Below are 12,577 nucleotides of genomic sequence, written 5' to 3' on the forward strand. Positions count from 1 at the left end.
CTATATATAGCACCCCAAGGTTGCGCTCGCCTCCGCACGACTCCACCACCACACCAGACCCCGCCCGGCCACTGAACGAGCCCCGAGGGGCCTTTCCTCCTCGACTCCGGCCACCTCCGTCCGCCTCGGGCTCTGGCTTTGTTCTCTCCGGTGAGAACCCCTCCGCCGCCCTAGTTTCGACCGTAGCCTCGTACCACCTCTAGTAAGATAAGCCCCAACTCAATTTTGGCCTCGCAGCTCTCTCCGGCGAGATCCACGACCACCCGAACCGCCGTCCGCCGGAGCAACCGTCACCACCGACGTGGTACTCGCCGGCGACCACCACCACCTCCCACAGACGCAGAATGGCACCCTGAACACAGAGGTACACCCCGATCACCTTACCTCGCCGTGGATCGCCGCCGGCGACCACCGCGCCTCTCGGCGGCGTCGCGCTCTGTTTTCCCTCGTTTGAAAATTCAAACCTGACGGGTGGAGCCCGCCTGTCAGTCTCTCAGCCGTTTTTTTAAAACAAAACGTTATCTGTACTTTTCCGCAGAACCCCCTGGAAGTTTTCTGTTTCATTACAGATGAGTCCTTGGGTTAAAACACCTATAACTTTTTAACAGAAAGGAATTTTTGAGTGATTCTTTTTCTGTCCTCTTCAAAATTTTGTCTAGTTTTTTATGATATTTACTTGAGAAATATTTGGAACACTTTTCTGTACACTCACGGCATTTACGTTGCGTGCGTATCTTTTCTTATACCGTAGATACCGAAGGAGGTGACGGAGCTACAAACCTCGCATAGTTACTCCGAACCAGGCAAGCATGTTTGAACTCTTGATATGATGAGTGTTGTTGCGTGTTTGCATTTTTGTATGTTCATGGCATGTTTATGAACAACTATTAAATGTTATATTTCATATATATAATCGGAAAGTAAGTTTCGGTAAGCATTATGTTGTTGGATACATATTTGCATAGCCATGTGTTGGCGTGAGGATGGATAAGATGGCAGTGTTGTGACATGCTAGGCTTAGGCCAGTCCTTTGATAGCAGTGTCAACATGATCAAAATCATATTCCTTTCACTTCCTTCCTGTGCTGCCACTTGTTTTCCGCAAGGGATATGGCATAGTAAGTTGCAACCGTTTTCCTGGTACACACCAAGTGGAGAGGCCGGGATGAGGGTTCCATGGCCCTGGATTAAAGCCCGTCATCTGGTCAGGGGGCATGGGTGTTTCCGGTTGGGACCGAGAGGGGGGCACCCCTTAGAGCGCGCGTATAGAAATTTGATCCCATGCTATTCGAGGTTGTGGCCTCCCCGTCTCAAAGTTTTTCTTGGACGTTGTCCAGGGTGATTCCTGGCATCGTGAGGTGAAATGGGTGTGTACTAGTTAAATGTGTTTCTACTGAAATACCGTAAACGGAACTAGTCCTTCGTGACTACGGAAATCTGTTGGCTGTGGTCAGTTCATCCAAACTCTGCAGAGTCTCAAATCCTTCAATTATCTTGTGCTTTGTTCAAGTACTATATTCATCTTATCTTGTCAGGTATCAACCTCAGTGACAAAAACCCGGTGGGATTTATGTGTGATAAATCCGGTTAAAAGATTATTCTTGTGGATGGACTAATCTTGTTATTTACATTTATTAAAGGCCCTGTCTGTGATGTCGCTCAGACGTCCGACGGTGGCATTTCTTTTTAAAGCCCTGTCTATGATGTCGCTCAGACATCCGACGGTGGCATTTCTTTTAAAGCCCTGTCTGTGATGTCGCTCAGACGTCCGACGGTGGCATTTCTTTTTAAGCCCTGTCTGTGATGTCGCTCAGACGTCCGACGGTGGCATTTCTTTTAAGCCCTGTCTGTGATGTCGCTTAGACGTCCGACGGTGGCATTTCTCTTAAAGTCCTGTCTGTGATGTCGCTCAGACGTCCGACGGTGGCATTTCTTTTAAGCCATGTCTGTGATGTCGCGCAGACGTCCGACTGTGGTATTTCTTTTAAGCCCTTTATGTGGTGTCGCTTAGACGCCCGACTGCGGCATGCATTTTATTTATTTACCTTTCGAGGCGTCGCTTTAGACACCCGATCGGTTTTCAGTTATTTATTTTATTCTTCACGTACTGCAATATTATCGTTATTTTATGAGCATCACCCTGGATCATGACGCATTCATGCATTCATTGATTATATCTTTGGAGGCGTCGCTTCAGACACCCGATCGGTTTCGAGTACTCACCTGGCTTGTTGATTTGGCCAGATGTCGAAGAAGGCGATCTCATGGATGAAGAGTTTGATAGCGAGTCCGACGCCTAGAGGAGTCCCAGTCAGTCCCGTGCGATCCTGTTTTGGTCATTGTATTATCCGCTTCCACAAGCCCGAATAAATTCATCGAGCCTCATCTCGACGCTCGATGTACTGCCAGTAGAAGTCAAGTTATCCACCACCGTTTTTCCTCGAGCTAGTAGCATGCCAATCCACCCCCGTGACTTAACTGCTCTTATGTAAGATATTGGCGGGTTTGTAATAAACTGTTGAGCAGCCTCAGCTCAATCCTGCAATATATTTGATGCTACTGGTCCTCTGTTTATCAAGCTTTATCTTCCAGAAAGGATGACTTTTCCTAAAGATCGGTTTTATCAATAATCATTTTATTGAAAAGCCGGTCGTGACAGACTTTCCAGTAGGGTAGGTCCCAAAATATAGATTTCTTCTTCCACATGGGTGCGTGTCCCCCAGCGTCACTCGGAACAGCTAGTCCACCAGGACTCTTTCCAAAGATTACGTGTAAATCATTGACCATAGCAAGTACGTGATCACCGGTACGCATGGCGGGCTTCTTCCGGTGATCTGCCTCACGTTTGAAATGCTTGCCTTTCTTTCGACATTGATGGTTGGTCGGAAGAAATCAACGATGGCCCAGGTACACATTCTTCATGCAGCTTCCCAGGTATATACTATCGGTGTCAAGTAAATAGTGCGTGCAAGCGTGGTATCCCTTGTTTGTCTGTCCTGAAAGGTTACTAAGAGCGGGCCAATCGTTGATGGTCACAAACAGCAACGCCTTTAGGTCAAATTCCTCCTGTTTGTGCTCATCCACGTACGTACACCGTTTCCATTCCACAGCTATAAAAGTTCTTCAAGTAATGGCCTTAGGTACACATCAATGTCATTGCCGGGTTGCTTAGGGCCTGGGATGAGAACTGGCATCATAATGAACTTCCGCTTCATGCACATCCAAGGAGGAAGGTTATACATACATAGAGTGATGGGCCAGGTGCTGTGATTGCTGCTCTGCTCCCCGAAAGGATTAATGCCATCCGCACTTAAAGCAAACCATACGTTCCTTGGGTCACTTGCAAACTCATCCCAGTACTTTCTCTTGATTTTTCTCCAGTACGACCCGTCAGCGGCTGCTCTCAACTTCCCATCCTTCTTATGGTCCTCACTGTGCCATCACATCAACTTGGCATGCTCTCCGTTTCTGAACAGACATTTCAACCGTGGTATTATAGGAGCATACCACATCACCTTTGCAGGAACCCTCTTCCTGGAGGGCTCGCCATCAACATCACCAGGGTCATCTCGTCTGATCTTATACTGTAATGCACCGCATACCGGGCATGCGTTCCGATCCTTGTACGCACCGTGGTAGAGGATGCAGTCATTAGGGCATGCATGTATCTTCTGCACCTCCAATCCTAGAGGGCATACGACCTTCTTTGCTGCGTATGTATTGTAGGGCAATTCGTTATCCTTTCGAAGCTTCTTCTTCAATATTTTCAGTAGCTTCTCAAATCCTTTGCCAGGCACAACATTCTCTGCCTCCCACCGCAGCAATTCCAGTACGGTACCAAGCTTTGTGTTGCCATCTTTGCAATTGGGGTACAACCTTTTTTTGTGGTCCTCTAACATGCGATCGAACTTGAGCTTCTCCTTTTGACTTTCGCATTGCGTCCTTGCATCGACAATGACCCAACGGAGATCATCATCATCGGGCACATCATCTGGTTCCTCTTGATCTTGAGCAGCATCGCCTGTTGCAGCATCATCGTGCACATCGTCTGGTTCCTCTTGATGTTCAGTAGCGTCACCGTATTCAGGGGGTACATAGTTGTCATCGTACTCTTCTTCTTTGCCATCTTCCATCATAACCCCTATTTCTCGGTGCCTCGTCCAAACATTATAGTGTGGCATGAAACCCTTGTAAAGCAGGTGGGTGTGAAGGATTTTCCAGTCAGAGTAAGACTTCGTATTCCCACATATAGGGCATGGACAACACATAAAACCATTCTGCTTGTTTGCCTGAGCCACTTCGAGAAAATCATGCACGCCCTTAATGTACTCGGAGGTGTGTCTTGAACCGTACATCCATTGCCCGTTCATCTGCGTGCGTTATATATAATTAAGTGTGTCAAAAATCATTACAGAACATCATGAATAGATAATTAAGTGACCAAATTAATAGAAGTTCATCATCACATTAAAACCAAAGTACATACATAGTTCTCATCTAACAACATAAAGCTCTGCAGAGCATCTAAATTAATTAAACCATACATTGAAACTATGTAAAACATTTCAATGCGAAAACAAATGTGATCATAATCGCAACCAATGTAACAACTGATCCAATGGCATAATGATACCAAGCCTCGGTATGAATGGCATATTTTCTAATCTTTCTAATCTTCAAGCGCATTGCATCCATCTTGATATTGTGATCATCGATGACATCCGCAACATGCAACTCCAATATCATCTTCTCCTCCTCAATTTTTCTTATTTTTTCCTTCAAGAAATTGTTTTCTTCTTCAACTAAATTTAACCTCTCGACAATAGGGTCGGTTGGAATTTCCGGTTCAACAACCTCCTAGATAAATAAAATCTCTGTCATGTTGGTCGGCATAATTGTCATAAACAATAAATGAACCAATAGTTATGAAAAGATAATATATACCACATCTGAATCATAGACAGGACGAGGGCCGACGGGGGCGGATACCAAAACCATCGCACTATCTAAGATGCAATAATAAAAGTAAGGAAATTATACAAGTATCTATATAAACATACAAGTAAGAATTTTTTTTCCTTTCAGAAAGAAGATAAGAACAAGAGGCTCATCATGGTGGTGCCGGCGACGAGATCGGCGCGGGCGATCGACGACGGTGAAGACGGGGATGGGACGTGACAGACCGCTAAACCTAGACAAATATTGAGGAAAATGGAGCTTGGAGGTCGTGCTTGGAGAGGAGAAAGCTTAAGTAGTGTATCTCAGGCATTCCATCGAACACCTCGTGTGCATAGGAGGTGAGCTAGAGCACCACAAAGCTCTCTCCTTGCCGGCTAGGAAAAACAGAGCAGTGGGAGTGCTCTACTCGCGGGCGAGGGGTATATATAGGCAATTAATTGGTCCCGGTTCGTGGCACGAACCGGGACTAAAGGGCAGCCTTTGGTCCCGGTTCAGGCCACCAACCGGGACCAATGGTGGTGGGCCAGGAGCAAGGCACATTGGTCCCGGTTCGTCCCACCAACTGGGACCAAAAGGTCCAGACGAACCGGGACCAATGGCCCATGTGGCCCGGCCGCCCCCCGGGGCTCACGAACCGGGTCTAATGCCCCTATGGGTCCCAGTTCTGGATTGAACCGGGACTAATGGGCTGACCTGGCCTGGACCATTGCCCCCTTTTCTACTAGTGATATAAGTATGCAACAAAAGGATCGGAGGAGAAAAGCAACACATTAATAGCACAATTCATGGTCCTACTAATAAATAGTATCGATTACATATAAGTTGAACAATTGTACAAACCAAAGAGACATAAAAGTTCATTAAAGTTTAATATTACAACATGAGCCTATCAACAATTCAGAACTACATAGCATCACTACTTTCGACTCGACTCATGGGACCAGAGCATGGATGAAGCTGCCGTCTTTCGTGATGGTCATAAAATCGCGGGCGTTGTCAGCCTGCATTTGTAGCGTTGTTTCTATCTCACTGTTGGACGGTTGATATCTGAGGTAGAACTGTCCCGAGGTACGAAGGACATCTTGATGGATGATTTCCGCAAACTCCGACTGGTTGCGAAAGAATTCTTGTCTCATGTCCGCGTCCTGGATTGCCAACAAGCGTGTGGCCCAATCTTTGAGATTATTTGGTAGCAGTAGGTCATTATAGTCCCGTACGATCGCCCGCATGTGATGCAGGGCGTAGTAGGCATCCTTCTGACCACCAGGCAGCTGTTTGATGCAGGGGAACATCGTATTGTGGGTGAACACGTGCTTGCCGTACCTACGAACTGGCCTCTTAAAGGTGCCTCCAGGTGTGGCGTAGCCGGGGAGAGCATCATCAAGAACTTTCTTGATATTTGTGTAGTCTATCTTGGACTCATGGTCCGGGTCGAAATACATGGCCATGGAATATTTTGGGCTTAAGAGGATGAGTGTGCAATGTGTGTCACTGCACAAAACACGGAATGTTATGAAAAAAAAGAACGATCGAAATCGTATGTTACTGGGCGATGAGGGGATGACTTACTCGGGAAAGTAAGGCACGAGGAAGTTATCCTTATCTGGGTTTGCTAGAATGACGCCTTTGAGGTATGAACTCGCGACTTGCCAGTCCCCAGCACTGCCCAAGATCTTGGCACGCATGTAGAAGGGGTCGACACACTACTAGGAAAAGGGCTATAGATGATATGGCCACTAATGGCGCACCAGACACTTGGTGCGCCACTAGTATATAGCAGTGGCGCACCATGTGCTGGTGCGCCACTAGTAACAAATTTTTTTCCTAACATACAAGTAATGGCGCACCAGCCACACAGTGCACCACTACTATTTTTTTGCAAAACTACTAATGGCGCACCAGGGCACAGTGCGCCATTACTAGTTTAAACTAGTAATGGTGTCGGCAATCAATACACAAGCATATGCAACAATATGATGCATGAACATGGCATGTATATGTGATGCTGTTCGTGCTAATGCATCTACCAATCATTTGGTTGAAGTTCATTTGAGCCAAGAGTTCAAATGCAACTCCAAATTAACTCTTTATAAATGCCATTTACATGTTTTCACTTATACAGTAGGTATAAGTTGGTTTTTCATGCATGAAACTAGTACAGATGGGAAGATTGCATTTTTCTGATAATTGTTCATATATAAATTATTTCAATCTAAGCTACGGTTCAATTTCTATGATTTTTTGAAGTTTATAACAATTCCTGGAATTTCCTGATTTAATTTGAATCTAGAAAATAAATAATTGCGTCAGCACTGCGTCATGCTTGCCTCGGCAAGTCAACAACGCTCACTGGTCAAACCTGACGTGTGGGGGCCACATGTCAGTGACACGGGTTAAACAGGGGGTTTAGTTTAGCTTAATTAAAGATTAGGGGGCACTGGGGCCCACATGTCAGCGTCAGGGGTTAGGTTAGTTGGTGATTAGCTTAACCTAATCACCTGACAAGCCGGACCCACCTGACAGGACGGCGCGGTCAAGGCGGTCAACCCCACCGGCATTAAGCCGCCGGTGAGGCCCGAAACGGCGGAGCGCCACGGAAACGGGCTATGGTGCCCAGTTCGCAGCGTGGCTGGGCTCGTTTGAGAGCCCAGACCAGTGCGTGTCAGGCGGTGGTGCCAGCGGAGCTCGGGTGAGGCGCGAGCGGCGCTGTGGTGCGCGTGCAGGAGAGTTGGAGTGCTGGTGTGTGCGTGCGTGATGCGGCGAGGGCGATGGACACGCCCGGTGGACCAAATAGTTGCCGGAGGCGCGTCGGCGGCGAGCGCATGTGGCGGCGGGTGCGGTCGAGCTAGGTGCAGTCGCTACAACGTGCGAGGAGGAGAACGGAGAGGGGGAGAGCGGCCAGTAGCTCACAGCGGTTCGGACGAGGCGGTCGGCAAGCTCGGGGAGGGGCTCGGGTCGGCGGGGCGGCGAAGCGGATCGCCGGCGTCGGGAGGTTGAAGACGACGATGGTGGCGGCGATGCAGCACGTGCCTGTTCGCTTGGCTCGTTGAGGACGATGTGGGCTACGAGGCGGAGCACCCGGACTCGAAGAGAGGGCGAGGGGGAGGCGGCGGCTGCGGTGGTGCTCGTCGGCAGCGGAGGGCGCGTTCGGTGAGGCGGGGAACCACGAGGGGGAGAGCAGGGGGAGAGTGAGAGCGGTCGGGGCGGCGTGTGGAGTCGCGCCAGGCATCCAGACGACGAGGGGGAGAAGCAGGAGGTGGCGGGGAGACGTGGCCGCGGGCGAGCGAGCGAGCGATACGCACAATGCCAGTAGGCACGAGGAAGAAGACAGAGGAGGAGGCGGGCTGGGCTGCTGCTGGGCTGCACAGTATCGACTGCACAGGGAGGTATGCACTAGGTAGGTTTTAGTCCCATTTGTTTCCTTTTCTATTTTTCTGACATTTGTTTTTATTTAATAATAATACTAAATCATTTTATTTCCTTATGCCAATTTTTGTAGGAACTAGTGATATTATTCCAGAGCTCCTCAATAAATGGTATAATTTTTGGACATATATTATATATATAACATATATATATATATCCAATGCAAATAATTATCGAATTAATCCAAATGCCCAAAATAAATACTTATGGGCTCCTAAAAATATTGGTTTCATTTTTATCTCTGTCCAATATTTTCAGAGGGCAACATGAGCATTTTCTTGGACCTTTTTGGAGCAATTTTTATTTGGGTCATTTCCAAAAAAATGGTTCTGAGGGTTTCACAAATCCTCATTTCAAATTTAAATGAAATTTAAACATGATGCACACATGACTAGCTAGTCTAGGTCATACCAGAACTAGGGATGTGACAACTCGCCCCCACTTGAAAGAATCTCGTCTCGAGATTCAGGGATCGACGGAAAGAAAGCAGGGTACTCCAGTCGAAGACGATCTTCTCGCTCCCAAGTAGCTTCTCTCTCGGAATGATGAGACCACTGAACCTTGAGAAACTTGATGTTATGACATCGAGTGACACGCTCTGCTTGATCAAGAATGCGAACCGCGTACTCTCGGTATGTGAGGTTATCTTGGAGATCAAGCGTTTCGTGGTCCACTCCGCGGATAGGATTCGAGAAGCAATGCCTGAGTTGAGAGACGTGGAAGACATCGTGCACTCTGGAAAGATGTGGGGGTAGTTCCAACTGGTAGGCAACCTCTCCTCGTTTAGCGAGAATGCGAAAAGGACCAATGTAACGAGGAGCCAACTTGCCTTTGATACCGAAACGATGGGTACCCTTCGAAGGAGTAACCCGAAGGTAAGCTTTGTCGTCAACTTCATAAGTCATATCCTTATGATGATGATCATACTGACTCTTTTGACGAGACTGGGCTGTTTTCAAGTTCTCATGAATGATGCGAACTTGCTCTTCTGCCTCCTGGATCATGTCAGGTCCAAAGAATTGTCTTTCACCGGTTTCTGACCAATTCAAAGGTGTTCGACATCTTCGTCCATAGAGAATCTCAAAAGGAGCTTTCTTGAGACTGGATTGATACTATTGTTATAAGCAAACTCGGCGAAAGGAATACATTTATCCCAATCCATACCGAATGAGATAATGCAAGCTCTAAGCATGTCCTCCAGAATTTGGTTGACCCTTTCCACCTGACCACTCGACTGAGGGTGGAAAGCGGTACTGAAAGAAAGATGGGTTCCCATGGCCGTTTGGAAACTCTCCCAGAAATGAGAAGTGAAAAGACTGTCGCGGTCTGAATTGATCTCTAGTGGCACACCATGAAGGGACACTATTCAAGAAATGTATAAATCAGCAACCTGGCTAGCAGTGATACTCTCTCGAACAGGAAGGAAGTGAGCCACTTTGGAAAGACGATCAACGACTACGAAGATAGAATTATTCGCTCTCTTGGTCCTGGGAAAGCCGGTGCATACCAACTTTATCCCATTTCCATTCAGGAATAGCTAAAGGCTGAAGGGTGCCAGCAGGTCTCTGATGCTCTGCCTTAACGCGACGACAAACATCACAGTTAGCAATAAACTGAGCGATTTCTCTCTTCATCCTAGTCCACCAGAACCTCTGGCGTAGGTCCTGATACATCTTAGTACTACTGGGATGAATCGTGAGAGGAGATTCATGCGCCTCCTTAAGAATCAGTTTTCGCAGATGTTGATTCTTGGGAACCACCAAGCAGTTTTGACAGAAAACAACACCACGATCATCCATAGAGAAACATCCACCAACTCCCTTCTTAATGTTTCTCTTGATCCGGGAAATTCCCGTGTCCTGCTTTTGAGCTATGATAATCGGATCTTCAAGATCAGGTTTCGCCACCAAGGTAGAAAGGAATCCGCGAGGAGCTATGTGAAGGTTAAGCTTACAAAATTTCTCATGGAGAAGTGGTTGGCCCTGCTGCAACATGAGATTGTTGCAATAGGATTTACGACTTAGCGCATCAGCCATGACATTAGCTTTGCCTGGGGTGTAGGTAATCCCTAGATCATAATCTGAGATCAACTCCAACCAACGTCTTTGCCTAAGGTTCAAATCTGGTTGGGTGAAGATATACTTGAGACTCTGGTGATCGGTGTAGATCTCGCAACGTTTACCAAGAAGGTAATGTCGCCAGGTCTTGAGTGCATAGACTATGGCTGCAAGCTCTAGATCATGTGTAGGATAATTCTCCTCATGTGGATGCAACTGTCGAGATGCATAGGCAATCACATGACGATCCTGCATAAGAATGCAACCTAGTCCCTGTCATGAGGCGTCGTAGTAGATAACAAAGTCTTTAGTGAAATCCGGTGGCGCAAGTATGGGAGCAGAAGTCAGACATCTTTTCAGTTCCTGAAAACTGTACTCACACTGTGGGGACCACTCAAACTTTTTATATTTCTTGAGAAGTTTCGTGAGGGGTTTGGCTACTTTGGAGAAGTTTTCAACAAAGCGGCGACAATAACTGGCTAGACCAAGGAAACTCCTAACTTGTTTAACGGTTTCAGGTGGAGTCCAATCGAGAACGGCCTTAACTCTCTCGGGGTTGACAGCAATGCCCTTACCAGAGATTACGTGGCCTAGGTAGGTCACTTCTGGCAACCAAAATTCGCACCTAGAGAACTTGGCATAAAGGCGGTGCTCTTTGAGTTTTTCTAACACAAGTCTAAGATGTTCGGCATGCTCTTCCTCGTTCTTCAAGTAAATAAGAATATCATCGAGGTAAACCACGACGAACTTATCTAAGTACTCCATGAAGCTCGAGTTCATCAAGCGGGAGAAAGTAGCTGGAGCGTTGGTTAGGCCAAAGGACATGACGGTGTACTCGTACTTGCCATAGCGAGTGACAAAGGCTGTCTTGGGAATGTCCCAATTTCTGATCTCTATTTGGTGGTAGCCTAACCTCAAATCCATCTTGGAGAAGACTGAGGATCCAGCGAGCTGATCATACAGGTCGTTGATCCTGGGGAGCGGATACTTGTTCTTTATCGTGACCAAATTAACGGGACGATAATCTACAACCATCCGATCCGTACCATCCTTCTTCTTGACAAAGAGGATGGGGCAAGCCCAAGGAGAAGAACTAGGAAGGATGAAACCCTTTTGCAAGGACTCATCAAGTTGTTTCTTAAGCTCGACTAGTTCTAAGGGTGCCATTTTGTAAGGTCTCCTAGAGATTGGAGCGGTTCCTGGGATAAGATCTATGACGAACTCTACATCTCTGTCAGGTGGAATGCCTGGCAGTTCCTCTAGAAAGACATCCGGAAAGTCATGGACTACCGGGATATCTTCAAGGTCTAGAAGAGGGCTGAAATTAAGAGAATAGAGCTGACGCTTTGCAACTCTAGTGGAGATAGTGACTATCTTGCCAGATGGATGTGTAAGCTGAACAGACCTGGTGAAACAATAAATCTTGGCATGATGAGCTTTCATCCAGTCCATACCCAAGATTATGTTAATATCTGTAGACTTGAGGGCTATAAGTGATGCAAGAAATACAAGTCAGTCAACAAGGATTTCGTTACCATGGCTTACACTAGAAGTTTGCCATTTGGATCCAGGAGTTTGAATGACCAGTGGAGAGGACATATCACAAAATGACATGTTGTGCAAGTTAGCATAGCTTTCAGAAATGAAGGAGTGAGATGCTCCAGTATCGAACAAAACCGATGCTGGATGACAGTTGACAAGGAGTGTACCAAGAACGACATCCGGAGCATCATGAGCGTCTTTAGCTGAGACGTGATGCACGCGTCCACGTTCAGTGGGAGCTGACTTGACACTGATCATCTTGCATGGTGGCTTAACACAGCCAACAGACTTCTCGGGTTGGGGTGGAGCATAGCTAGTCTGAGAGCAATCACGTGCATAGTGTCCTGGCTTCCCGCATGTGAAGGAAGTCCCTGAAGTTGGACGTGGACCCGCACTGACGGTCTACCAGTAGGCCTGGGTGGAACACACGACTGAGCTGGGGGAGGCACCACATAACATGGTCTCGGTGTATATCCAGAAGGAAGAGCGGAGTTTGGAACCCAAATCCGGCGCTTCTGAGGACCAGAACTGGAAGAAGATCCCAACTCACGGGTGTGCTTACGAGACTCCTCGTAAGTAAGTTGGGCTGTCTCT

This window comes from Triticum dicoccoides, chromosome 4A (genome assembly GCF_002162155.2).
Source record: "Triticum dicoccoides isolate Atlit2015 ecotype Zavitan chromosome 4A, WEW_v2.0, whole genome shotgun sequence".
NCBI classification, from domain to species: domain Eukaryota; kingdom Viridiplantae; phylum Streptophyta; class Magnoliopsida; order Poales; family Poaceae; genus Triticum; species Triticum dicoccoides.